General features: G+C 43.4%; 2 pseudogenes; both read left to right on the top strand.

Annotated features, from left to right (window-relative positions):
* The first annotated feature begins 7,223 nt into the window (after nucleotides 1-7,223).
* Nucleotides 7,224-8,642, top strand: LOC146796856 (muscarinic acetylcholine receptor M4 pseudogene; annotated as a pseudogene).
* A 61-nt stretch (nucleotides 8,643-8,703) lies between these two features.
* Nucleotides 8,704-14,380, top strand: LOC146796855 (muscarinic acetylcholine receptor M4 pseudogene; annotated as a pseudogene).
* The last annotated feature ends 11,953 nt before the right edge of the window (nucleotides 14,381-26,333 follow it).

Genomic DNA, 26,333 nt, shown 5'->3' with positions numbered 1-26,333 from the left:
GGCTGTTTTGAGGGGAAGGTCCCCCTTACTGCACATAACATTCTTTAAATGCCGTTTTGTATCGTATATGTGTGCTTTTTTTAACCCCTTCGATGCTTGTGATGGAGTGGTTCCATCATGCGCGACGGTTGCGCTGTGTGGATGACGGAACCACTCCGTCACGGTCCCGCCCGCGCACGAACTCTTCAGCACAGCGCGGTAATCCGCACCGCGCTGAAGGGGTTAAAATGATTGTTTATGTGCAGGAAGGGTGACCTTCATAGGCAATTTGCTGTTTCTATGTGTGCTGCAGAAGGCAGCCCACATGGAAATAACAAAAATGAGGAGAAATAGAGCATTTTTCCTCGTTTCACCTATCTAAGACCAGGTTTTCCCTGGCCTTAATTTTGGCGCTGCCTCCTATTTACGCTGCCCTTGTAAATAGGTGGCAGCGTCAAAATCAATGGGTGTTGTGGTGTAACTCCCACTACAACACCCTTTGCCCTCCCCTTTAACGCTAAATCCAGCATTAAAGGGTCCCTTATTTACAAGGCAGCACCAAAGCCACGTTGCGTGGCTTAACGCTGCCTTGTAAATAGGGCGAGGCCCCTTTCACCATCACAACATCACTGAAAGTGACATTGTGGTGGAGATAGGAGCTTGTAAATATGCCCCATGGTGTTTTTGGGTCATAGCACCATCACATCCTCACACCCTAATAGATATATATTTACTCTTCCCTCCTACTCTACTAATAAAGGATTCCTTTAGAGTGGGTGCGAAATTTTATTTTTAAAGTTATGCCCCCGCACACTCTATCTTCATAAGTGCTCCGTAGAATATGGTTGAGCCCACCCTGACCTGTAGGAGTCAGTGTGAACCCGAGAAAGAAAAGGGTTCTTTTCCATTCCCACCCATAATTGTGGGTGTGCCATCATGCAGCGTACCAGTGGTCCCCTACCTTAATTTTCCAAAGAAGCTGATCTCGCTCCGGAAGGGATACTTTTTGTTTAATAATTGTGTCCCAAGATTAGTCGTAGCTCGTACCCCAATGTGGGCTCTATTACACGTTGCTGAAACTACAAAAAGCAAATATGGCCCAGTTTTTACAACTCTATATGCTCTGGTGCAGTGCAGGTTCAGCTAGTTTGCCAACCTGATCCATGGAATCTGGAGGACTGTAACTCGCAAACCTCCTTCTCATTACTTGAAGATGGTTCATACAGGGCAACAATCAGTCCTGTCAGACTACAGGATTTGTTTGTTGCATTAGTGAGTTTCAAAACTCTTTTCACCATGGATGGACAAAGACAAGAAATTCACACTGTGGATTTTAAAGACTTTGTTAAAAATGAATTCTCTAATCCACTGCATATTATTTGAATAGAAATAACAATAAATGTAACAAAATAGTGCCAATGAGAGTGGGTAATAAACAGTGTATTAGAAAATTGCAATTGTATTGAATTGTTAATGAAATGCTGAAAACAATCTTTGGTAACTAACCTCTACACCTCCTATACCCTGTCTTAAATTTTCTTAGGACTGATGTACCAATCAAAGTTCCTTATGTGGGCTCCAGCCTGAAAACCTTACTTGATTTGATTTGCAATTTGTATAAATCAGAATTGTTTTCAGTCCGCTTCTGTACTTGTGAATGCCCCCTTCTTTCTCTGTTGTGCTTTTCTGAGGCTGAGAAATGTGTAGACAAGGGACCCATCTCCAGGGAGCAGATGGCATTTACTACTAAATTGAAGCACCCAGCTGGCTGGAGGCTCCCAAGGAAAGCTAAAAAATGTCTCTCCACAAATAAAAGTCTGTGCAATATATAAATGCCAATTTCTGATTATAATGGAAAGGTCAGACCATGTGATAAATGATGCAAAATGCAAGAATGCAAGAAATAGCTTATAAATTATGTTGCCTATTTACAGGAGATTTATATTACACTACACACATTACTACACATCACATTAATACATATAGATAACCTATTGATGCGCTATCAATCTATAATGCACACAACATATTAACACAATATACATATACAACACATGTTTATAAATGAAAAATGTGCACCCAAATACATGAATATACGACATGCAGTGGAATACATAAGCCGAAAGTGGAAAGCACACATCACTTTATTACATATAGGAATACCATACAATATTTTTATTCTTTGTGCAATATTGTGTTGCTAGATGGCTAATAGACCCGTACTTCCACACCATGCCAAATATTTATTTATTTAGTTTATTTATTTGAAGAGTTTTATATAGCTCTGGCTAGACCCGGAGGTATCAGAGCGCTTTACATAAGAGTAGCGTAAGAAAAACAGTTTTACGTAATTACATCAGGTTACAGGAGCATAGAATAACACAGAAACAAGTTCCATGGAGCATAGAAGGTAGTGGGGGAGGGGAGTTGAGTCAAGAGGCTGGAATACAGATCAGGTCAGGCATACCGGCAATGGAAGATAGTACATCAGGGGACCCACAAAAGTCAGTGTCAACAAGCCCACAAACCGGTTGGGGTCACGGAATCACAACATACAGTGTCAGACTCACTCACTGTGTCGGAGCACCATGGTTATGGAGCGGGTCCGAAGGAGGGGGAGAGAAGGGTGTCCCGCAGTGACCAATCAAGTAGAGAGGGGTGTAGGTGTCCAAAAGGGGGGGTCGACTTGAAGAAATAGACCGGCTGGCAACACCAAGCCATAGATTCACAGGGGAATTTCCTTTCCACCAGACAGAGCCATAGTCTCAGGGAATAATTCAGTCTCAGAACCTCTTTCCAAAATTTGCGACCACTTTTTACAACCCTACATTAAAAAGACTCCCTCGCACATATAAGACACAAGAGATATCCTGAATATAATCACATTTATCAGATAGACTTATGGTCACCCTTGTGTAGAATCACTCTACACAAATATACCACAGAGCGCGACCTTGGAAGTCATAGAAAACACTCTACTGATAGAGCAGTGGACATCACGCACACTCATCAGTTTCATCATGAAATGTGCCACTCTGGCCCTCACAGAATTATTTTTCCAAAATGGAACACAACTATATCAGCAAACACAAGGTACTTCCATTAGAAGTACCTTTGCTCCAAGTCTGACCTGCCTTTGTATGTCACACTTTGAGGAACAGTACATCTATAATACCAACAACCCTTATGTTTCCAACATCCTTCTATTACGGCGGTATATAGATTATATTCTCATCTTCTGGAAAGGAGATATGACCACTTGCAAGACTTTTTGCTCCTGGGTCAATACTCTGGACCCCTATCTGAGATTCTATAAAACTACCATTCCTAGATCTGATGATCAAGAAAAAAGACAATGAACTAATAACCAGCACATACAAAAAATAACATGCAGAAATAGCCTACTACTTTATAGTAGTCATCATCCAAAAGCCCTGCGTGACAATTTACCCGTATGGACAATTCTTACGTTTATGATGTAATTGTAACACAGTTAAGGATTTTGACACGCAAGGATAAGAACTAGCAGAAAATACCCCCACAACTGTGTGACAACAGAATTGTAACAGGGAGATACTACTGGAACCAAGTATAAGACAACAAGAAGACACACCACAGTTTAACCATATATCTAGCATCATTGAAAAACATTGGTCTATCTTGCAAACTTGAGAACTGTCCTTTCCGCCACCTAGGTTCACATTCAAACAGAGCACCAATCTGAAAGATATGTTAATACACACACGTCCTCGAGGTATGAAGTGGGCAGACCTAAGACTACTGTGGGATTTCCCCCTGTAGTAGGACATTTCCCCTGTGAATCATGTTAGGCCCGTACCTTTACAACAATTACTAAACAGGGGCAACTCAGGACAAACTGGGTATGGACACAAAAAATGCATAACAAATGATACACAAAAATGGTGTCTATTTGATCACTTACCCATGTGATAAACAATACATAAGAATGACCACATGCCCTGTAAAACTAAGAATTAATGAACACCGCAGCACAATTTGCTGCAAAAAATCAAACACATAAATGAGTATGCACTTTCTGACTAAAGACCACACACCAGATGACCTATGTTGGACTATACTAGAAGCCAACCCAAAATATGAACCAGAAAGCCCTGTTTAGAAGGGAACACAAATGGATATTTCGACTTTCTTCCAATACCATAGGCCTCAATGATGATCTCTTTGCATGAGATATAAGAACACAGTGACCCCCATATAGACATGTGCCCTGAACGTTGCTAATCAATATGACAAATTGCCATTTTTTAAAAAGAACCCTCCAATATTCACACAAGATCATAGTCCTTTGACAACACCATTCAAACATACTTTTATGGCCACAAAAACTAGTTACACAACATGTTAATTGCTTGACAGCACTTACTCATAATCGCTATAAAGATTTTTCTGACCACTAACAAGATGGCCACTATGGTTCCCCATTTAAGGAAACATATTCCTGCTATCAACTTTAACTGATATACCAATCCATGATTAAAGTTCCTGTTGGATAGGGTATACTACCGATCACTTTGGTGATAATATAATCCCCTCTCCTTCTTTAACTTCTTGAGTTATGCTCTGCTGTGGTCTGTCCATCATTCCATTCAATATAAACTTAACCCCAGACAACACCATGCCAAATTGGGCAATAAACTCCCCATAAGAAAGAAATGTAGTCTATTTACACACAAGGACCTCTACAATTGCCGATGGTCTTTGCATAACACTCACTCATCATAACAGTTTAAATCAGACACCATTAGCTTAATTACGTTCAACATTTATTGACTATCGAGGTTCCCCATTATAGGGATAAGGTGGCCGCGATGATTTTCCCATAATTGAGAGAAAGTTGTTCTTCCTTCAACCCAGATAGAAAACAAACAGACGAGCCCATTTTGAACCCTCCGATCTAGTGGTAAAATTCTGGGTGGGTCGATAATCCGCAACAGCTGCACCCAGTTAATTGAGCTGTAACTGGTTAAATACTGCAAACACAATTAGATGATAGATGAAGCGCTGAAACTTTTCAGACACTCACCCCCAGTCACAGATCTGGGTTGAATCAATCATCGCTCTTTAGCTCACTTCGCCACCCCAGTTCAGACCCAGCTATATGCAAATCAGTCTTTACCCAGTGCCTCATGGGAACAGTCCAGCCTGAACTGCCAAGCCAGGCCTTCCCTGAACCAGAAGCAAGCCTCCTCGTATCGGTTTTGGGGTAACACCCCTCATCAGCCAGGCTAGCTTGAATACAGTGGCAAACTGAGCAAGGGACCCACGTCTGGGCATACCCTGCCAACTTAGGGCGAACAAAGGAAACACAAGGAGATGATGAAAGGAGCGCTGAAACATTTCAGACACTCACCCCCAGTCACAGATCTGGGTTGAATCCGTCATCGATGTTTAACTCACTTTGCCACCCCAGTTCAGACCCAGCTATGTGCAAATCAGTCTTGACCCTGTGGCTCATGATAACAGTCCAGCCCGAACTGCCAAGCCAGGTTGTCCATGGACCTGAAGCATACATCCTGGGACCGGTTTCAGGGTAACACCCCTCATCAGCCAGGCTAGCTTGAATCCAGTGTCAAAGTGAGCAAGGGACCCACGTCTGGGCATACCCTGCCAACTTAGGGTGAACAAAGCAGACACAAGGAGATGATAGATGGAGCGCTGAAAACCTGGCTTGGCAGCTTGGGCTGGACTGTTCCCATGATGTACAGGGTCAAGACTGATTTGCATATAGTTGGGTCTGAACTGGGGTGGCGAAGTGAGCCCATAAATACACATTGAATGCTTAACTGGAACAACAATCTGGAGGCGTAGCAAAGATGCAGCTACCAATCCCTCTTTCACTACAAATATCCAGTGTTCAAGCTCTTGGGGCATCTCTATATAGTGCAGCGATTTGGGGCATTAAGGATATTCCGTAAAAGGTCATGGTTGAAAACCGATTCACGACTAACCGCCCTATAAGTGCTCCACTCATTCCCCTCAGACTTGACTTAGGGTTAAAATTGATTTCTAATGCAATACATTTGAGACCCATTCTATATTGGAGAACAGTTTGGGCAACTCTAGAATTGATCTCTTATTGGCAGGGCCTTGTAGAAATTCTAGGCTTTTCTGGGTCAAGCAATATACCCTGGATAAAGTATATAAAAAAAACATGCCTTACACAGGGTGTGGAGACTGTGGACAACTCCAGATGAGGCTTGTGTCATAGCTAAAGCCTTTTCTCAGAGTAGATATTAATAGTATAAATATGGAACTTTGCTCGGGCAGCCAAGACTCGGTACTCTTACTGTATCTTTTCTAGGACATAAACATTAATATATATTTAAGACTATCTGGATGAGGTTGAACCTGTTTGGCCAATGTCAATGTTCTTGAAATTTCAACTAGGGATACTGCCACTTCATTCCTTTATGTACAAATGGCTGTGAGATCCCAAGCTGATAGGCTCTGGCCCTCTTGTCTTGCAGCCACTGAAACGTAGACCATTTACTTTTACTTTTGCCCAGTATATTTAGAAAGCAGAAGGAAATGGATACTTCCATTGTGCCGCATTTTAGGCCTTAATGATGATATAGTGGCATCTAGAAACTTGAAAAGTGGTACCAGGCAGTCCATAGTGTTTAGTGTCTCTCACATTTTGTTGGCCATGTGGAGGGAGAGGCAAGGATGAGCACGTGTCTAGTTGTCTTTTTTCAAATGTCTGCCAGATAAATACCACCATTGTCTCAGTGAGGAGCTTAGTGAGTGGTGGGTTCCTATCTCCACGATGTTCTTGGCCCCCCTCTAGGAGTAAGACACCCAGGAGGATCTCTGGCAACCCTTCAGTTTCCAAGTGTTGTAGTAATCTGTAACTTGTAGAAGGCTGTTTGTTACAAGGGGAACTTTAATCTTTCTGCTTAGAAAACATTGTTCTCCAATTTGGCAGGTCCGTGTCATTTTCTGTTTGGTAATTGGTTTGTGTGAGTAAGTGAGACTTTGTTCTAACATGTTTTGATATAACAATTTATGATACATTGTCTAATATTATATCACTCACAGTCCAAATACCGCATATTAACCTTGTTAAAAAGATTGTATATATTCAAATTTTATTTCTTTCATAGATTTATTGTACTGATTTGATGTCCTTGTAGAGGTTTTAGTCGCATAAAAGCAAATTTTGATAAGGAATTCCTTTTTCTTTTTCCACAGACCAGCTGAAGAATATCTCCAATGAGTACTGGCAGATGAGAAATCACACTAAAGACAATGGTACAGTAGTGAATGGAACAGAGGCCTTCTTGAAGGACCCACAAGAGCAATATGAAAGAAAAGAACATATGTTCATTGCTGCTGTAACAGGCACCATCAGCTTGGTCACTGTGATGGGCAATATTCTGGTTATGCTGTCAATCAAAGTCAATGGGAAGCTGCGGACTGTTAACAACTACTTCCTGTTCAGCTTGGCATGTGCAGACCTGATTGTTGGACTCTTCTCTATGAACCTATATTCAGTCTACAATATCAAAGGTTATTGGCCGCTTGGTCCTTTGGTGTGTGACCTTTGGTTAGCTCTTGACTATGTGGTGAGCAATGCATCGGTCATGCACCTGCTTATCATCAGCTTTGACAGATACTTCTGTGTCACCAAACCACTGACCTACCCTGTGAAGAGGACAACCAAGATGGCAGGTATGATGATAGCATCTGCCTGGATTCTGTCATTTGTGCTCTGGGCACCCGCCATCTTGGTTTGGCAGTTTATTGTTGGTAAGAGGACAGTCCCCGATGGCACATGCTACATTCAATTCTTTTCTAACCCAGCAGTAACATTTGGCACTGCCATTGCTGCTTTTTACTTACCAATAGTTATCATGTTTGTGCTGTACATACATATCTCAATTGCTAGCAAGAGCAGAGTCGGAAGAAGCCAAAATGAGGTTAAAAAACGTAGGAATAAAAATCCCTTCATCCCTAAGAGATCTTTAATAGAAGAAAGTTACATTCAAGACCAGCAACTGACAGTGGTGGCAAAGGCTCCAAATGTAAATATTGAAGATAATCCATTTGCTGAGAAGAAGGAAAACTCCACAGTGTCCAGCACACTTAGCAACATGCAAAACACAACGGAGAAACTCCTATGTGACAAGGAGATCCTGGCATCAAACCACAATCCCACTCACCAGTGTAAAAATCAAACATTCGAACTACAAAACAGCAAAACTGACATTGAGCAAACCAGCAGTGAGCATATTACAGTTGTTGAGATTTTGCCAGCTGATGTCTCCAATGCTTTGCCAAAGAGTAGTTCATTAAATGTGGCTTGCACATTTGCCACAAACACACAGAACCAGATCAGGAAGAAGCATCAACAGACATCCAGAGAAAAAAAAGTCACTCAGACAATCTTTGCTATTTTGATGGCCTTCCTCATCACCTGGACACCATACAATGTCATGGTCCTAATCAGCACTTTCTGCCAGATATGTGTGCCAGAGACAATGTGGTCGATTGGGTATTGGCTTTGCTATATCAACAGCACCATCAACCCAGCATGTTATGCACTCTGTAATGCCACCTTTAAAAAGACCTTCAAACACCTTCTAATGTGCCACTATTGGACCTTTGGCTCAGGTAGTTAAACCTCCTATGAGGGGATTTGCACAAGTGTGTTACCACCAAGTTTTCTCCTTGGAAAGGAAGATGTGGAGATCAAGAAAGAGGCTGAGGGCAGCCCTTTGGTTGACAACAGCAAAAGAATCTTCATGTTTGGTAGAACATGTGTCTTCTTTCTACTCAGCAGTCTGAGAGGCAAAAGAAACAAGCATTTGCAATGCAATAGGTCTCACATTAATTACGTTTTAGCTATTGGCATTGCTAAATATTGCAACACCAATTGCAACAAAAGTCTATAAACTGTAGGCCAAAAAAATTTGTATTTTTTTTTTTGTAGCAGTGGTGGCATACTGCGCTTTAGATTAATATGTTTAAAAGTAAAGTGCGCCATACTGCGATTGCTACAATAGTTAATTGTGGATGCGGTAACAATTGATGTGTGCACTGATGGCTGGTGGTGTGTGTGCCTGGTAGAAGTGTACACTGCCGGCTGGTGGTGTGTGTGCCTGGTGGAAGCGTGCACTGACGGCTGGTGGTGTATGTGCCTGGTGAAAGCGTGCACTGACGGCTGGTGGTGTGTGCTTGGTGAAAGCGTGCACTGACGGCTGGTGGTGTGTGTGTGCCTGGTGAAAGCGTGCACTGATGGCTGGTGGTGTGTGTGTGCCTGGTGAAAGCAAGGAACTCACTCCCAATGTGGTAAACTGAGTTATTCTGTTTCAGCAATCTCCTCCTGAAACTATTAAATGTATTAAGTTTCATGTACAACTGCACTTTTCTCCTTTTTCTTTCAAGGTACAGATACTATTGGTCTGACCTACTGACTCAAGAGTGGTGAGTACACCTCTCATTGCAGAGCCCAAAGGGGCCCCACATACTTAACTTCGGTCCTGACGAAAGCCCCTAGAATATGGGGAACAACCTTTACAACGCAACTTTGACAACGCACTACCTTTACAACGCATTTTTTACAACGCATAATCCATTACAACGCATGACATTACAACGCATGACACTACAACGCATTTTTAAAAACTACCTTTACAACGCATTCCATTACAACGCATACTACCATTACAACGCATACCATTACAACGCATAATATTACACTATACTATCCAACACTTACCCTACTGTTGCACCCCCTGGAGTTAGAATAGTAATTTTTACCCCTATACTATCCAACACTTACCCTACTGATGCACCCCCTGGAGTTAGAATAGTAATTTTTACCCCTATACTATCCAACACTTACCCTACTGATGCACCCCCTGGAGTTAGAATAGTAATTTTACCCCTATACTATCCAACACTTACCCTACTGATGCACCCCCTGGAGTTAGAATAGTAATTTTTACCCCTATACTATCCAACACTTACCCTACTGATGCACCCCCTGGAGTTAGAATAGTAATTTTTACCCCTATACTATCCAACACTTACCCTACTGATGCACCCCCTGGAGTTAGAATAGTAATTTTTACCCCTATACTATCCAACACTTACCCTACTGATGCACCCCCTGGAGTTAGAATAGTAATTTTTACCCCTACACTATCCAACACTTACCCTACTGTTGCACCCCCTGGAGTTAGAATAGTAATTTTTACCCCTACACTATCCAACACTTACCCTACTGATGCACCCCCTGGAGTTAGAATAGTAATTTTTACCCCTATACTATCTAATACTTACCTTAAATGTAATTTAATATTATGCGTTGTAATGGTATGCGTTGTAAAGGTAGTATGCGTTGTAATGGTAATGCGTTGTAAAGGTATTTTTTAAAAATGCGTTGTAGTGTCCTGCGTTGTAATGTCATGCGTTGTAATGGATTATGCGTTGTAAAAAATGCGTTGTAAGTGCATGCGTTGTAAAAGTGTGCGTTGTAACGTCATACATCCCTAGAATATACAGAGAGCTGAAACATGTTGACCCTAAACAGTGCGTGAGATCAGTAACTCGTTCTTAGAAACGCACGACAATTATTTTAACCTCCCACATCACTGCCTCCCTAATAAATCATTGAGGATACAAGTGATATAGGGATTTTAATTATTTCACAAGAGCACGAGCACTTTTTTACCCTTATCTCTGACCACTACTGAGAGTACCAGCAGGTCTTCCTCCAGGTGGAGGTCAGCATTTTTACAAAGAAAAAGACCCAATGATGATGCTGAAACAGTACACAAAGGCGGAGAATCAAAATATACCGCCATCGACCTGTGTACATGTATGAGGGTTTTTTATGACGGATACTATCGAAAGACCCTGGTTACACAGGACAAGTGGTCCATTCTCCACCCCCCTTGATTTATAACTAACCATTGGAAGCCGGATGGACCATAGCTTCTTTTTCCCTCCACTTTGATTATTACGTAAAAGTAAAGTGCGCCATACTGCGATTGCTACAATAGTTAATTGTGGATGCGTTAACAATTGATGTGTGCACTGATGGCTGGTGGTGTGTGTGCCTGGTGGAAGTGTGCACTGCCGGCTGGTGGTGTGTGTGCCTGGTGGAAGCATGCACTGACGGCTGGTGGTGTGTGTGCCTGGTGAAAGTGTGCACTGACGGCTGGTGGTGTATGCTTGGTGAAAGCGTGCACTGACGGCTGGTGGTGTGTGTGTGCCTGGTGAAAGCGTGCACTGACGGCTGGTGGTGTGTGTGTGCCTGGTGAGAGCATGCACTGACCGTTGGTGGTGTGTGTGTGCCTGGTGAAAGCGTGCACTGACGTCTGGTGGTGTGTGCCTGGTGGAAGCATGCACTGACGGCTGGTGGTGTTAGTGCCTGGTGAAAGCATGCACTGATGGCTGGGGGTGTTTGTGCACGATGAAAGCGTGCTCTGAGGACTGATGTTGTCTGTGTTTGGTGAAACTGTGCATTGATGGTGTGGTTGTGTGTGTGTGGTTGTGTGTGTGTGGTTGTGTGTGTGGTTGTGTGGTTGTGTGTGTGGTTGTGTGTGTGATTGTGTGTGTGTGTTGGTGTGTGTGTGTGTGGTTGGGTGTGGTTGTGGTTGTGTTTGTGTGGTTGGGTGTGGTTGTGTGTGTGGTTGTGTGTGGTTGTGTGTGTGTGTATGGGTGTGTTTGTGTGTGTGTGGTCGGGTGTGGTTGTGTGTGTGGTTGTGGTTGTGTGTGTGTGTGTGTGTGGTTTGGTTGTGTTTGTGTGTGTGTGTGTGGTGTGGCACCGGTACAAACAAAGGGGCGGAATAACTGTGCGCAAAGAACTGTGAAACCTGAAGACAGTTCGTGTTTCTTCGAACGCTATTCACAAAAAAAAAACACAAGCTTAAAGAACTGTAAAAGCTAAAGACACTTCGGATGTATTTCATCATCATGAAAGAAATAAACAAACACGCGCGCATCAATTTTAAGGTATATCAAATTTGTAAGAGGCCGTCCCATATGCATTAAGGGATATTGTGATAGCAATACATTTATTGAAGGTATTCATCAAAACCTTTGAGTCTGCATTTGTTTTAAACAGTGTGGCACCGGTACAAATAAAGCCCCTGAATAACTGTGAGTGCTGGCAGGAGTAGTAAGTTAGGCCACACAAGTGCAGAGTTGTCACTTTGGTCACAGCTTGTCAACCCTCGCGCTCATTCCTTTCCAAAAAATCTGCTGCAAACAAAGAAAGTTCTAATACAGTTAAAACACCACCTGCAAGCAGCCATTAAACATGATTCGACGCCATAACCGCTCAAGATGCGAAGGGGTCTATTGGAAATTACCTCATTTCCGAAGAGCAATTTTCTGTCTACAGCATCCAGCGGAGCCAATTTCTAACTGGTGAAGGGGATGAGCCGCATAATGTGGAGCAAATACAACGCGCGCCCATACATCCAGTATCTGCGCTGTACAGATAATCTTTGAATCATATATGGAGTCGCGGGCTGCCCAAGAATGGAAAATTGCTTAGAAAAAAAACAGTAGCTGTCTTTTTTCTGTGAACACGTACAGTGTTTGAGTTGAAATATTGGAATTATCAGGGGGCGACTTGTATCGTCAATAGGTGTAAGGACCCCCTCGCCCCGAAATTGCACAGTTTATTTCGTTTCTAGTTTCCGTCATCCTGCATTTATACGTGGAAAACATGTCTGCGTGGTTCCAGATTGTGCAATAAGGAAATACAATAACAGGGCTGCGTGAGTTTCTCACACCTGGCGTAGAACCAGCCCTTCTGACCAACACTCGGCGGTCCAAGGAGAGTATGTCTCATAAAATAAGTAGATTTATCCTGTGAAGAGTAGTGCCCTCCACAGAGATCCTTTATATTCTCTCAGTGGTGCATGTACGAACGGTGAGTGACCCTGTCTGGGTGCTACCGGCCTGACTTCCAGCCGGGAGTTGTCTGGTGCAGGACACTGCACCAACCTCGGGCCGTACGCACCCTTCTGACTTGGACTTACAACTGAGGCACCGAGTTTAGTGACAGGGCGTGATTTTGTGACACTGAATCCGGTATTAAAACTCCGCTCTCGCACCAAGAGCAACGTTGTCCCTCTTAAGATTATTTCACAGGCTGGAACCCAATAATATTACACCAACTGTAGCAATTTCGCTGCATGTATTGCGTGTGTGTGATGAAAATAACAATAGCTTTTACTTCGCAGGGTTAATTGGCGAACGTATCACAATCGTCTACAATATCAAAGGTTATTGGCCGCTTGGGCCTTTGGTGTGTGACCTTTGGTTAGCTCTTAACTATGTGGTGAGCAATGCATCGGTCATGCACCTGCTTATCATCAGCTGTGACAGATACTTCTGTGTCACCAAACCACTGACCTACCCTGTGAAGAGGACAACCAAGATGGCAGGTATGATGATAGCATCTGCCTGGATTCTGTCATTTGTGCTCTGGGCACCCGCCATCTTGGTTTGGCAGTTTATTGTTGGTAAGAGGACAGTCCCCGATGGCACATGCTACATTCAATTCTTTTCTAACCCAGCAGTAACATTTGGCACTGCCATTGCTGCTTTTTACTTACCAATAGTTATCATGTTTGTGCTGTACATACATATCTCAATTGCTAGCAAGAGCAGAGTCGGAAGAAGCCAAAATGAGGTTAAAAAACGTAGGAATAAAAATCCCTTCATCCCTAAGAGATCTTTAATAGAAGAAAGTTACATTCAAGACCAGCAACTGACAGTGGTGGCAAAGGCTCCAAATGTAAATATTGAAGATAATCCATTTGCTGAGAAGAAGGAAAACTCCACAGTGTCCAGCACACTTAGCAACATGCAAAACACAACGGAGAAACTCCTATGTGACAAGGAGATCCTGGCATCAAACCACAATCCCACTCACCAGTGTAAAAATCAAACATTCGAACTACAAAACAGCAAAACTGACATTGAGCAAACCAGCAGTGAGCATATTACAGTTGTTGAGATTTTGCCAGCTGATGTCTCCAATGCTTTGCCAAAGAGTAGTTCATTAAATGTGGCTTGCACATTTGCCACAAGCACACAGAACCAGATCAGGAAGAAGCATCAACAGACATCCAGAGAAAAAAAAGTCACTCAGACAATCTTTGCTATTTTGATGGCCTTCCTCATCACCTGGACACCATACAATGTCATGGTCCTAATCAGCACTTTCTGCCAGATATGTGTGCCAGAGACAATGTGGTCGATTGGGTATTGGCTTTGCTATATCAACAGCACCATCAACCCACTATGTTATGCACTCTGTAATGCCACCTTTAAAAAGACCTTCAAACACCTTCTAATGTGCCACTATTGGACCTTTGGCTCAGGTAGTTAAACCTCCTATGAGGGGATTTGCACAAGTGTGTTACCACCAAGTTTTCTCCTTGGAAAGGAAGATGTGGAGATCAAGAAAGAGGCTGAGGGCAGCCCTTTGGTTGACAACAGCAAAAGAATCTTCATGTTTGGTAGAACATGTGTCTTCTTTCTACTCAGCAGTCTGAGAGGCAAAAGAAACAAGCATTTGCAATGCAATAGGTCTCACATTAATTACGGTTTAGCTTTTGGCATTGCTAAATATTGCAACACCAATTGCAACAAAAGTCTATAAACTGTAGGCCAAAAAAATTTGTATTTTTTTTTTTGTAGCAGTGGTGGCATACTGCGCTTTAGATTAATATGTTTAAAAGTAAAGTGCGCCATACTGCGATTGCTACAATAGTTAATTGTGGATGCGGTAACAATTGATGTGTGCACTGATGGCTGGTGGTGTGTGTGCCTGGTAGAAGTGTGCACTGCCGGCTGGTGGTGTGTGTGCCTGGTGGAAGCGTGCACTGACGGCTGGTGGTGTATGTGCCTGGTGAAAGCGTGCACTGACGGCTGGTGGTGTGTGCTTGGTGAAAGCGTGCACTGACGGCTGGTGGTGTGTGTGTGCCTGGTGAAAGCGTGCACTGATGGCTGGTGGTGTGTGTGTGCCTGGTGAAAGCAAGGAACTCACTCCCAATGTGGTAAACTGAGTTATTCTGTTTCAGCAATCTCCTCCTGAAACTATTAAATGTATTAAGTTTCATGTACAACTGCACTTTTCTCCTTTTTCTTTCAAGGTACAGATACTATTGGTCTGACCTACTGACTCAAGAGTGGTGAGTACACCTCTCATTCCAGAGCCCAAAGGGGCCCCACATACTTAACTTCGGTCCTGACGAAAGCCCCTAGAATATACAGAGAGCTGAAACATGTTGACCCTAAACAGTGCGTGAGATCAGTAACTCGTTCTTAGAAACGCACGACAATTATTTTAACCTCCCACATCACTGCCTCCCTAATAAATCATTGAGGATACAAGTGATATAGGGATTTTAATTATTTCACAAGAGCACGAGCACTTTTTTACCCTTATCTCTGACCACTACTGAGAGTACCAGCAGGTCTTCCTCCAGGTGGAGGTCAGCATTTTTACAAAGAAAAAGACCCAATGATGATGCTGAAACAGTACACAAAGGCGGAGAATCAAAATATACCGCCATCGACCTGTGTACATGTATGAGGGTTTTTTATGACGGATCGAAAGACCCTGGTTACACAGGACAAGTGGTCCATTCTCCACCCCCCTTGATTTATAACTAACCATTGGAAGCCGGATGGACCATAGCTTCTTTTTCCCTCCACTTTGATTATTACGTAAAAGTAAAGTGTGCCATACTGCGATTGCTACAATAGTTAATTGTGGATGCGTTAACAATTGATGTGTGCACTGATGGCTGGTGGTGTGTGTGCCTGGTGGAAGTGTGCACTGCCGGCTGGTGGTGTGTGTGCCTGGTGGAAGCATGCACTGACGGCTGGTGGTGTGTGTGCCTGGTGAAAGTGTGCACTGACGGCTGGTGGTGTGTGCTTGGTGAAAGCGTGCACTGACGGCTGGTGGTGTGTGTGTGCCTGGTGAAAGCGTGCACTGACGGCTGGTGGTGTGTGTGTGCCTGGTGAGAGCATGCACTGACCGTTGGTGGTGTGTGTGTGCCTGGTGAAAGCGTGCACTGACGTCTGGTGGTGTGTGCCTGGTGGAAGCATGCACTGACGGCTGGTGGTGTTAGTGCCTGGTGAAAGCATGCACTGATGGCTGGGGGTGTTTGTGCACGATGAAAGCGTGCTCTGAGGACTGATGTTGTCTGTGTTTGGTGAAACTGTGCATTGATGGTGTGGTTGTGTGTGTGTGGTTGTGTGTGTGTGGTTGTGTGTGTGGTTCTGTGGTTGTGTGTGTGGTTGTGTGTGTGGTTGTGTGTGTGTGTTGGTGTGTGTGTGTGTGGTTGGGTGTGGTTGTGGTTGTGTTTGTGTGGTTGGGTGTGGTTGTGTGTGTGGTTGTGTGTGGTTGTGTGTGTGTGTATGGGTGTGTTTGTGTGTGTGGTCGGGTGTGGTTGTGTGTGTGGTTGTGTGTGTGTGTGTGTGTGTGTGTGTGTGGTTTGGTTGTGTTTGTGTGTGTGTGTGTGGTGTGGCACCGGTACAAACAAAGGGGCGGAATAACTGTGCGCAAAGAACTGTGAAACCTGAAGACAGTTCGTGTTTCTTCGAACGCTATTCACAAAAAAAACCACAAGCTTAAAGAACTGTAAAAGCTAAAGACACTTCGGATGTATTTCATCGTCATGAAAGAAATAAACAAACACGCGCGCATCAATTTTAAGGTGTATCAAATTTGTAAGAGGCCGTCCCATATGCATTAAGGGATATTGTGATAGCAATACATTTATTGAAGGTATTCATCAAAACCTTTGAGTCTGCATTTGTTTTAAACAGTGTGGCACCGGTACAAATAAAGCCCCTGAATAACTGTGAGTGCTGGCAGGAGTAGTAAGTTAGGCCACACAAGTGCGGAGTTGTCACTTTGGTCACAGCTTGTCAACCCTCGCGCTCATTCCTTTCCAAAAAATCTGCTGCAAACAAAGAAAGTTCTAATACAGTTAAAACACCACCTGCAAGCAGCCATTAAACATGATTCGACGCCATAACCGCTCAAGATGCGAAGGGGTCTATTGGTAATTACCTCATTTCCGAAGAGCAATTTTCTGTCTACAGCATCCAGCGGAGCCAATTTCTAACTGGTGAAGGGGATGAGCCGCATAATGTGGAGCAAATACAACGCGCGCCCATACATCCAGTATCTGCGCTGTACAGATAATCTTTGAATCATATATGGAGTCGCGGGCTGCCCAAGAATGGAAAATTGCTTAGAAAAAAAACAGTAGCTGTCTTTTTTCTTTGAACACGTACAGTGTTTGAGTTGAAATATTGGAATTATCAGGGGGCGACTGGTATCGTCAATAGGTGTAAGGACCCCCTCGCCCCGAAATTGCACAGTTTATTTCGTTTCTAGTTTCCGTCATCCTGCATTTATACGTAGAAAACATGTCTGCGTGGTTCCAGATTGTGCAATAAGGAAATACTGAGTGAGTTTCTCACACCTGGCGTAGAACCAGCCCTTCTGACCAACACTCGGCGGTCCAAGGAGAGTATGTCTCATAAAATAAGTAGATTTATCCTGTGAAGAGTAGTGCCCTCCACAGAGATCCTTTATATTCTCTCAGTGGTGCATGTACGAACGGTGAGTGACCCTGTCTGGGTGCCACCGGCCTGACTTCCAGCCGGGAGTTGTCTGGTGCAGGTCACTGCACCAACCTCGGGCCGTACGCACCCTTCTGACTTGGACTTACAACTGAGGCACCGAGTTTAGTGACAGGGCGTGATTTTGTGACACTGAATCCGGTATTAAAACTCCGCTCTCGCACCAAGAGCAACGTTGTCCCTCTTAAGATTATTTCACAGGCTGGAACGCAATAATATTACACCAACTGTAGCAATTTCGCTGCATGTATTGCGTGTGTGTGATGAAAATAACAATAGCTTTTACTTCGCAGGGTTAATCGGCGAACATATCACCCACTCCATAGGAATGGCTCTATTTTTCTTAAATTGCTGCCCTTTCCTCTGACTATTTGTTTTAATTACTTCGTTTAAAAGCCAGCTTTAAGGCAATTCACTCCCCAGAGTTCAAGGGGACTCGGCCGAAGCCGCCATCTGCATTTAAAACAAGCATTTGCAATGCAACAGGTCTCGCATTTATACGAGTTTGAGCTATTGGCATTGTAAAAAACAATGCCTTTTTGTTTATGTTTTGGTTTTTGAAACATAAATAAAACGTATTGTTATTTACAATGTCAATAGCTTAAACTTGCGTAAATGCGAGACCTATTGCATCGCTGCATTGATTTGATTGACACTGATATGAACCCAAAAAGCTTGAGGTTATTTGAATATAGATATGTTAGGGTATTTTGACGACAAGCTAGAATTTCAGGGACGCATTATGCAAACCAAAATATATGTGGCGATACGCTGTAAGGATATTGTTGGGTGGCATGATTTAGGCAAACTTGCTGTGAAGCTGTGTCTCGGTACAGATTGTCCCATTGTTTTACGTGATGTGACGTTGGTTCATGTGGATGTGAAACAGTCCAACGTGAAAAGAATTTTTGAAAAATATAGTGTAGTATTTGCAGATAAAGTGGGACAGGTAAGATTTTTCCCACCGTATTAAGCTTAAAAAAAGGGGATGTTCCTATACACTACAAATTTCCTATCGTACCTTTGGGTATGCGACAACAAATTAAATAGCATCTGGACATGTTGTTTGCTGAACGTTTTATTGAATCTACAAACAGTGCAGAGTGGATTTTGGCTGTTATAGCTTTAAAATTAAAATGATGACTTGCGCTTAAGTGCCGTTTTGATATCATTAAAAAGAATATTGTGGTAGATTGCCAACCCCTGCCAAGAATTCAGGAGTTGCTGGCTGCAGTTAATGGAGCCAGATATTTTTTCAGTAATTGATCTCAAATCGGCATATCACCAGGTGATTCTGGAAGAAGAGTCACGTGACCTGACAGCTTTTGTTATACAATTTGGAGTGTTCATGTTTTCCAGACATCCATTTGGGTTGGCCTCAGTGGCCAGCGTGTTCCAGAAGTTGGTATGTAATGATGCGTTTATGATGTAGGATGGAATGTAGAACGTGGTTCGTGTTGTAACCATCTTTTGAGCCGAAGGCTGTGCCATACCACTCCTCACCAGTGGTCTGTTATGCTTGAATTAAACTTCTACAAGAAACTCAACTTTGCCAGCCGTTTGTATTTACTTTACATATAAAACATAGTTTGCTGTATCTTGAACAGGAGTATATGAAACATAAGGTCTTGTATGTCGAGCAGGAGTATATCAGGTAAGCGGTGCTATGTGTAGAGCAGGAGTATATCAAATACGAGATGCTGTATGTAGAGCAGTGTGGTACGTCGAGTCCGGTGGAAACCATATGACTGGAACCAGTGTGTAATGGGGCTGTAACATCACGACTATACTAGTTGTTGAAGTGGGCGGGATCTTTTGGAAACAACGTTCCCAATCTTTTTTTTATTTCAAAGTAACAGTTCCCGTACATTTGTAAAAATAATACACCATTCCAGAACTGTGAATGTTGACCTTCAACATTGTACCTGTGAGCACATCTCCCATATTCTTTTTTTTAAATTTTTTTTTGCACTTCCACCTCTGGACAGTACTCTGTGCAGTTATTTTTTAATATTTCAATTGCATGTATTGACAGTTTGAGACAAAGGAATGCACAGTGGCTGCCCTAGAAGTGCACAAGCATGGGTTAGAACCTAGATCTCCAGGTTTCTGTGCCCCGTATGCTTCCGGTTCCTTGCATTTGACAAACAGAAAATAATCTGCTAACATGATACAGCACGTGACCTTGTTTCTGTCACTTCCAGGATTAAAGGATTGTGCCATCACGTCTGCCACCTAGCAGAGCTGCTTGGAGAGGAGGATTATTCTGTCTTGTCAATAATGTTAATGAGTTGAAGAAAAGAATGTTGAGTTTATCTTTGAACCACATTATGTCTCCGTGATGAATAGCTCCGTGATGAATAGCTATAGACATTGCTTCTGTCCCCACATGTTGCAAAAGGTTCAATTGCGACGGTGCCCGCAAACCAGAATGAAAGATCAACGAGTGGCCGGACATGCAATATGTGGTGGGGGAGGGGGAGAAGCGGGAGTTGTGTGTGTGCGCGTGCGTGATCGTGATCGCGATCGCTCTGAAAGCGAAAGTGATCGCGATCACGATGACGCACGAGTTTTCAAAGTGCTGCTGGCGGCCGGCTTCGCGCGTGCACGATCGCGTGAACGCAAGCGTTAGGCCAGCCAGCAGCACTTTGAAAAGCCCACATACAAAATGTCTCTCCGAGCCAGCGCCCATGCGCTGGGCTCAGCGAGACCTAAAAACAGGTGTGGCAGTGAAACTATATATACAAGAATGCACATATCCACTGGTACTAGAAGTAAAACAGAGATGTTTTTTCAAATGTCGTTGAAGATGCTTCAGATTTAGATTTTTATGCCTGTGCCTGTAGTCTCCGCCATCTCTCTATGGATAGCCAATTGGACACTTACAAACAAAATGTGGTATGACAGAGGCAGAGGATGGTACTCAGGCCCACTTTAGACATAGTCACTATGGGAATAAAATCAATGACCTACTAATTAAATTTGGCTTGGCATTCACAAATTAAATGTCCTCCCCCTTTGCTGCACGTAAACCAACATTCATTGGGAGATACAGCAATAGCATTATCAACCACATTCTACTCTCAGATAGATGTACTGGCCTTGTCTTCAATTTCTGTACTCATACGTTAGCAATTAGCGATCATTTCCCTCTGAGTATGCATGTAGATCCAGTACAATGAATGTACAAGTAACAGACATCGAACTTGCAGGCCGCAATGGTTATTCTCTACGTTGGGCTCAGATTACCCCAGAAGGTTTTCTTAAAAAATTGATAAGTAAAAAGAAAGGGGTTTTCAACCGCTGCTTTAGAAGAGACCACCCCAAATAACGTAATTATCACTGCCTTCCTATCCATTACTGACGGTGTAAAGGAAGGCCTCTTTGTGGAAGACGAGAAAGCAAAACGAAAGGAGATGGGGTGGTTTGATTCCTCGTGCTCTAAAGCCCTGAAAAGATTAAAGGAGGAACTACATAAGACACCAAGGAGTATAATAGAGGTCCAAAAATTCAGGGCTGAATATAAGCAAAGAGTGAAGCAGAGAAAACAACGTTTAAGAGAGCTGGCCTGGGAACTTCTACAGCAAGCGAGCACAAGTAATGATAATAGAGCCTTTTGGCAGATAATTAACTCTTCTCCCTTGTCAATGGATGAAGCCCCTAGGGTGGAGCTTGCCATTCCAGAGGGAGAATGGATAAGGCACTTTACTGATATCTATTCGCTGTCGGTTGTAACTTCAGTACCTGAACCTGGACATTGCGACTATGATACATCTTACACATCGCATACCGCTTTCATTACACCTTTCACATTGGATGAAGTTAATTATGCAATGTCAGAAAGTAAGAGTAGTAAAGCACCGGGACCTGACGCAATACCAGTAGACTTGTATAAGGCTAACATTGATCTCTGGGGGCCTGTGTTGGCATTAGTATTGAGGGCAGGCTGCACCGAAGGTTTCTTGCCAACCTGGGGCGAGTCCACTATTGTACCAATCTTCAAAAAAGGAGATCGCCTTAATTCTGCGTTCTACAGACCCATATCACTGCTTGACTCATTGGTTAAGATAGTAGGCCGTATTATCAGAAGAAGGCTGCAGGACTGGGCAGAACCGCAAAACATTCTATCTGATTTACAATATGGTTTTCGCCCAGGGATTGGGACGGTTGAGCATAGTCTCAATTTAAATATGTTATTTGGAAAGAACGTAAACATTTTAAAAACAAAACTATACTTGCCATTTGTCGATTTATCATCAGCCTGTGTGATACATGCCAAAATCTGGTTAAAAATTTAAAGATATGGGGGTGGACGCACCGATTATTAGTTTCCTGAGGGATCTCCATACAGGATGTAAATCTAGGGTCAGATTTGGCAGGAAGGGAGAATGTACTGAATTTTTCAGCGTAGAGCGAGGGGTGAGACAGGGATGGCGTTATGGCCCCCTTCCTGTTTTGATTATATCTAAACAGTGTAGGTGAGGCACTCACAGCTTCAACTAGCGATTTACCACAAATAGGAACGTGCCCTGTCCCAGCCCTGTCCCAGCCCTCCTCTACACTGATGACGCCGTTCTTATGGCCCGTACACCGTTGGCCCTTCAGTCTGACCCAGAAGTCGTTCTTCCCCACCCCCTTAGGCCTAGAGAATCCACATCCCCATGGCAAGCAAAAGGAGATTTTAATTCTTTTGGACAAATGTTTTAAATTTAGACTGGCAGAGAGCGGTAAATCCCAATTTCCTCTTACTTGCCATTTTGAAACGGCTGCACTTTTCAGGCCTAGTGTCAGCTGGCTGCCAGGATCACACACAAACCTGTGCTTTTTCTTTAAACTAGAAACCCAGAGAGACAGAGGGTTGTGTGGTTTATGTGAATCCCAACATGTTGTCTTACCCTGAAATGCATGGGAACGGGTATGGGTCAAGAATTGTTACATTCCTTTATTTACATGACAGAAAACTTGCTACTTCGATCCAATGTCCTGAGTCTTATCTCCTGCGCGTCCCCATGCTTCTACTGAGTGAAATCCTGCCTCTCATGTGTGGGCGGCATAGTGGTCATCCTTGGAACGACCCAACACTCTAAGCAAGTGAAAACTTCCTTGATGCCACATTGAATTAACAAGGTTCAAGTTTCGACCAGCTGCTGTTGAGGGCGATAGGCCCGGACACAAATGTGAGGTGCAGTTTTTATTTGGAGCAGTCTCGGAATGCTAGGTGGGAGGGATTTTGTGGATTCTCTTAGATTCTGGAACTTTCCCTCACAGAAATGTGATGAAAATGCATTGATTTTAGCCAACGTTTGAAGTTTGCTTATCTTTCTGGGTATGAACACATAGTGGAATCCACACATGTCAAACCACCCTGGACTCCTGGGGATGTCAAGATTTCTGAAATATCTTGGTTTAGTAGGTATTCTTGGGAGTTGGATGACCCGGGCCCAAATACTGCAGATACTCACATGCCCTAAATCGGGCAGTTTTCACGGTGGAAACTTGATAAATCCATGTTGCATTTGAGGTCTTATGCTGGGCAATAGACACACACATACAGGTGTAGTATTATTTTTATCATTCAGAAGTGTGGGAACACTGAAAAGTCGAACATGCTATTACAAAAATGATGCCATCGTGATGCAAAATGTTAGTAAATATGTCCCTGATGTCAGGCATGTTTCCTTGCACCTTGCAGGGAGAATGTGATCCTGTGGGAAAAGTTCCTCCCACAACTGTGTTTCTGTTCCCACGCTCAAAATGGGAAAGACTGCATCTGTGAGGGTGGCACAAAATGTCAATGGGAACATTCTTGCCCTTTTACAAAGGCAAATCAGGCCTGTCCTTTCTAATCCTGCCCCTAGTTTTAGAAGAAGTCTGAAATCTAGGCATTTCCACTATCCAATGGAATCCCCTAGTGCCACATGTTCTGAATGATTTGTATCATAGTCTAATAACAAGATGTAAATCAACATGTGTCTTTCATGACACAAATCTTCTCTCTGTTGTGTTTCTTGGTGTCATATAATGATCCCACCTCATCACACTCTTAGAGAGGTCTAACCATAATTTAATGGTAGTCCAGGCATCACAATTGCTGTAACACAGTAGCATCCTGGACCCTCATCTCTAAGAGCCTGATGTGAAGGTTCAGTCAGATGTGCTTTTATTCTCAAGTTTCTCAAGCTGCCACCCGTAAAGTCAATTACCTTGGACCGTTGTTTTATAAATACCAAGGGGCAGATTTACTACTTCTGGCGCATCTCTGCTAATCAGCATGGATGCGCCAGAAGAGTTGCGACGCATCTGCCCACCCGTGCGCCACCACTGATGTGCCGCATTTACAATGTGGCGCACCGTGGCGCACGGATGGGCAGATGCGTGTCGCATCCATCTGCGGAAAGGCGGCGCATTGCTGGTATTGCATCGCAAGCGCGACGCAGCTCCAGCAAGGCTCGGGGTGCCCCTATCCCTAACATGCTGTGTCAAGCCTTACGCCTGCTTCAATCAGGCGCAGGGTTTTGACGCAGCATGGCCGTAAAAGTGACTGAGTTAAATCCTGTAGATTTCACTCAGCCACTTTTCGGCGGCATTCCTGCACCGGAACGCCCCCCCGTGCAGGAACGCCCACATGTGGCGCCGGGCTTTACAACGTGACGCATCTCCCTAGATGCGTCACGTTGTAAATAACCGGCAGCATGGGGCTGGCTTTGCGACGCCGCTGTGTCACATAAGTGACGCAGCGGCGGCGCAAATCTGGCGTAAGGGGCTTGTAAATTTGCCCCCATGTTTTCTAAATAAACAATTTTATCAGATCCAAGTCTGGTAACTCAGTTTCCCCACAACCCTGGTATCTCTAGTCGTTCGAATGCAGGCCCCCCTGCTCTACCTCGCTAAACGCCTCTCATTCACTATGCACGCTACCTGTAGAGCCCAGAAATTCTAAGAAATAATATCATAAGGCATGAGCTTTCGTCCTCGTGAGAACGCCATTATGTAGCATGATGCCTGCAGGGACAAAGATGGGATGCAAATGAGCACTTTCATCCTGAAAAAGGTTAGTTCCATCGGGTTGCAATCAGACATTGCTTGGCAAACTATTAATTGTTAGTATGGAAACTAGCGTTAACATAGCGCACGTCTAAAAGAAATGTTCAATTTTGTGTGCAATGTATCAACGGGGGAATTAAGCAAGAATTGTGCGCAGAAGTTGCGCCACAAGCTGCACAGTACCAATTTGTGTGAAACCATACTACAAGCATGTTTGTATTATCTTCAAATATTCCTATAAAGGGCCATGTTAACAAACACATATGTAGTTATGAATGTATTAACTATTAATCAAATATTGACGTTGCCTTCTATTTGCTTGAATATTCATGGCACATTGCTACATGCTTGTAAAAAGTTCATGGCATCAGCAGGCCTGCAAACTTTTTCTACATTGCACAATGTCGAAGAGCCCAACCTTGTTTTCAAATCTGGGAAGGGAAACAGGATTTTGTGAGAGTAATGGGGCCGGTATTGTATACATTAATTATATCTTACCCTCCTTGAGAGTTAATTAGATAAGTTGTCGCTGAGAGTAACACATTTCTATCACCTGAACAACTGATAATATATCAGTCTAGTGAAAGCCCTGGTCATTTTGTTTTTTTTATAAATCGTTTTATTGTCAACAACATAATAGCAGTACATCGGTAAAATATCCTTACATACATATTTCGGCCCTCACTTTCTTACTTGTATTGAGACAAGTATCTCCCCAATGTCACGCCGGCCTTTTAGTAGTCTATGGGCCTCATGTAGGTAGCCTAATACCGGTCGGTAACGGCCGATTTTCGGTAAATATACCGTTACCGACCGGTATTTAGGCTTTTGCTATCTAGGGGGATAATTTCTGTATTCGGTAATTTACCGAATCGGTAAAATTACCGAATCGGTAATTTTACCGATTCGGTAAATACCGAATACAGAAATTAGATGTAGGAGGACTGTGTGGTGGGTGTGGGGATTCGTTATTTACCACCAACTAATAGTTGGTGGTAAATGACGAATAGGTGTGAAAATGCATTTTTGTGCACTGTGAAGTGTGCAATGTGGCAGACACACATGCCCCGAGGGCATGTATGTGCGCCACATGTGCACACATGGACGAATCGTTGGTGCAACAGGGTGTCAATGTGACACCCTGCCACCCTTGAATGTGCTCCCCCCATTAACGAATCGGTATTTACCGATTCGGTAATGAGGCATACCTTCCCATTGATTCAATCAATGGGAAGGTATGCCTCATTACCGAATCGGTAAATACCGATTCCGTAATTACCGACTTACTCCGATTCGGTAACATTTACCGAATTATTACCTACATACACTTTACCGATTCTTAAATACCGAATCGGTAAAATTCGGTATTTAAGAATCGGTAAAGTGTATGCCACCTACATATGGCCCTATGTTCCTATCACAACCCTCGGTAGGCTTGTCAGTGTCCCCAGATCTTTTCCCTTTTCTTCTGACAGCTTCTATTATTGTAAATATTGCGTTCTGCCTACCAGCAGCAGTCTAGATCCATCTTCCAGTCACTAACTTTTGGTAGGGTACGGGCACCCCAACTCCTAACTAAGGGGCATATCACCAACAACCAGCGATAATTATCGCTAAGCGCTCTTAGTACTAGG

Source organism: Triturus cristatus, chromosome 10 (genome assembly GCF_964204655.1).
Source record: "Triturus cristatus chromosome 10, aTriCri1.1, whole genome shotgun sequence".
NCBI lineage: Eukaryota > Metazoa > Chordata > Amphibia > Caudata > Salamandridae > Triturus > Triturus cristatus.
Note: the sequence above shows the minus strand (reverse complement) of the source record. Positions and strands in the feature narration are given on the sequence as shown.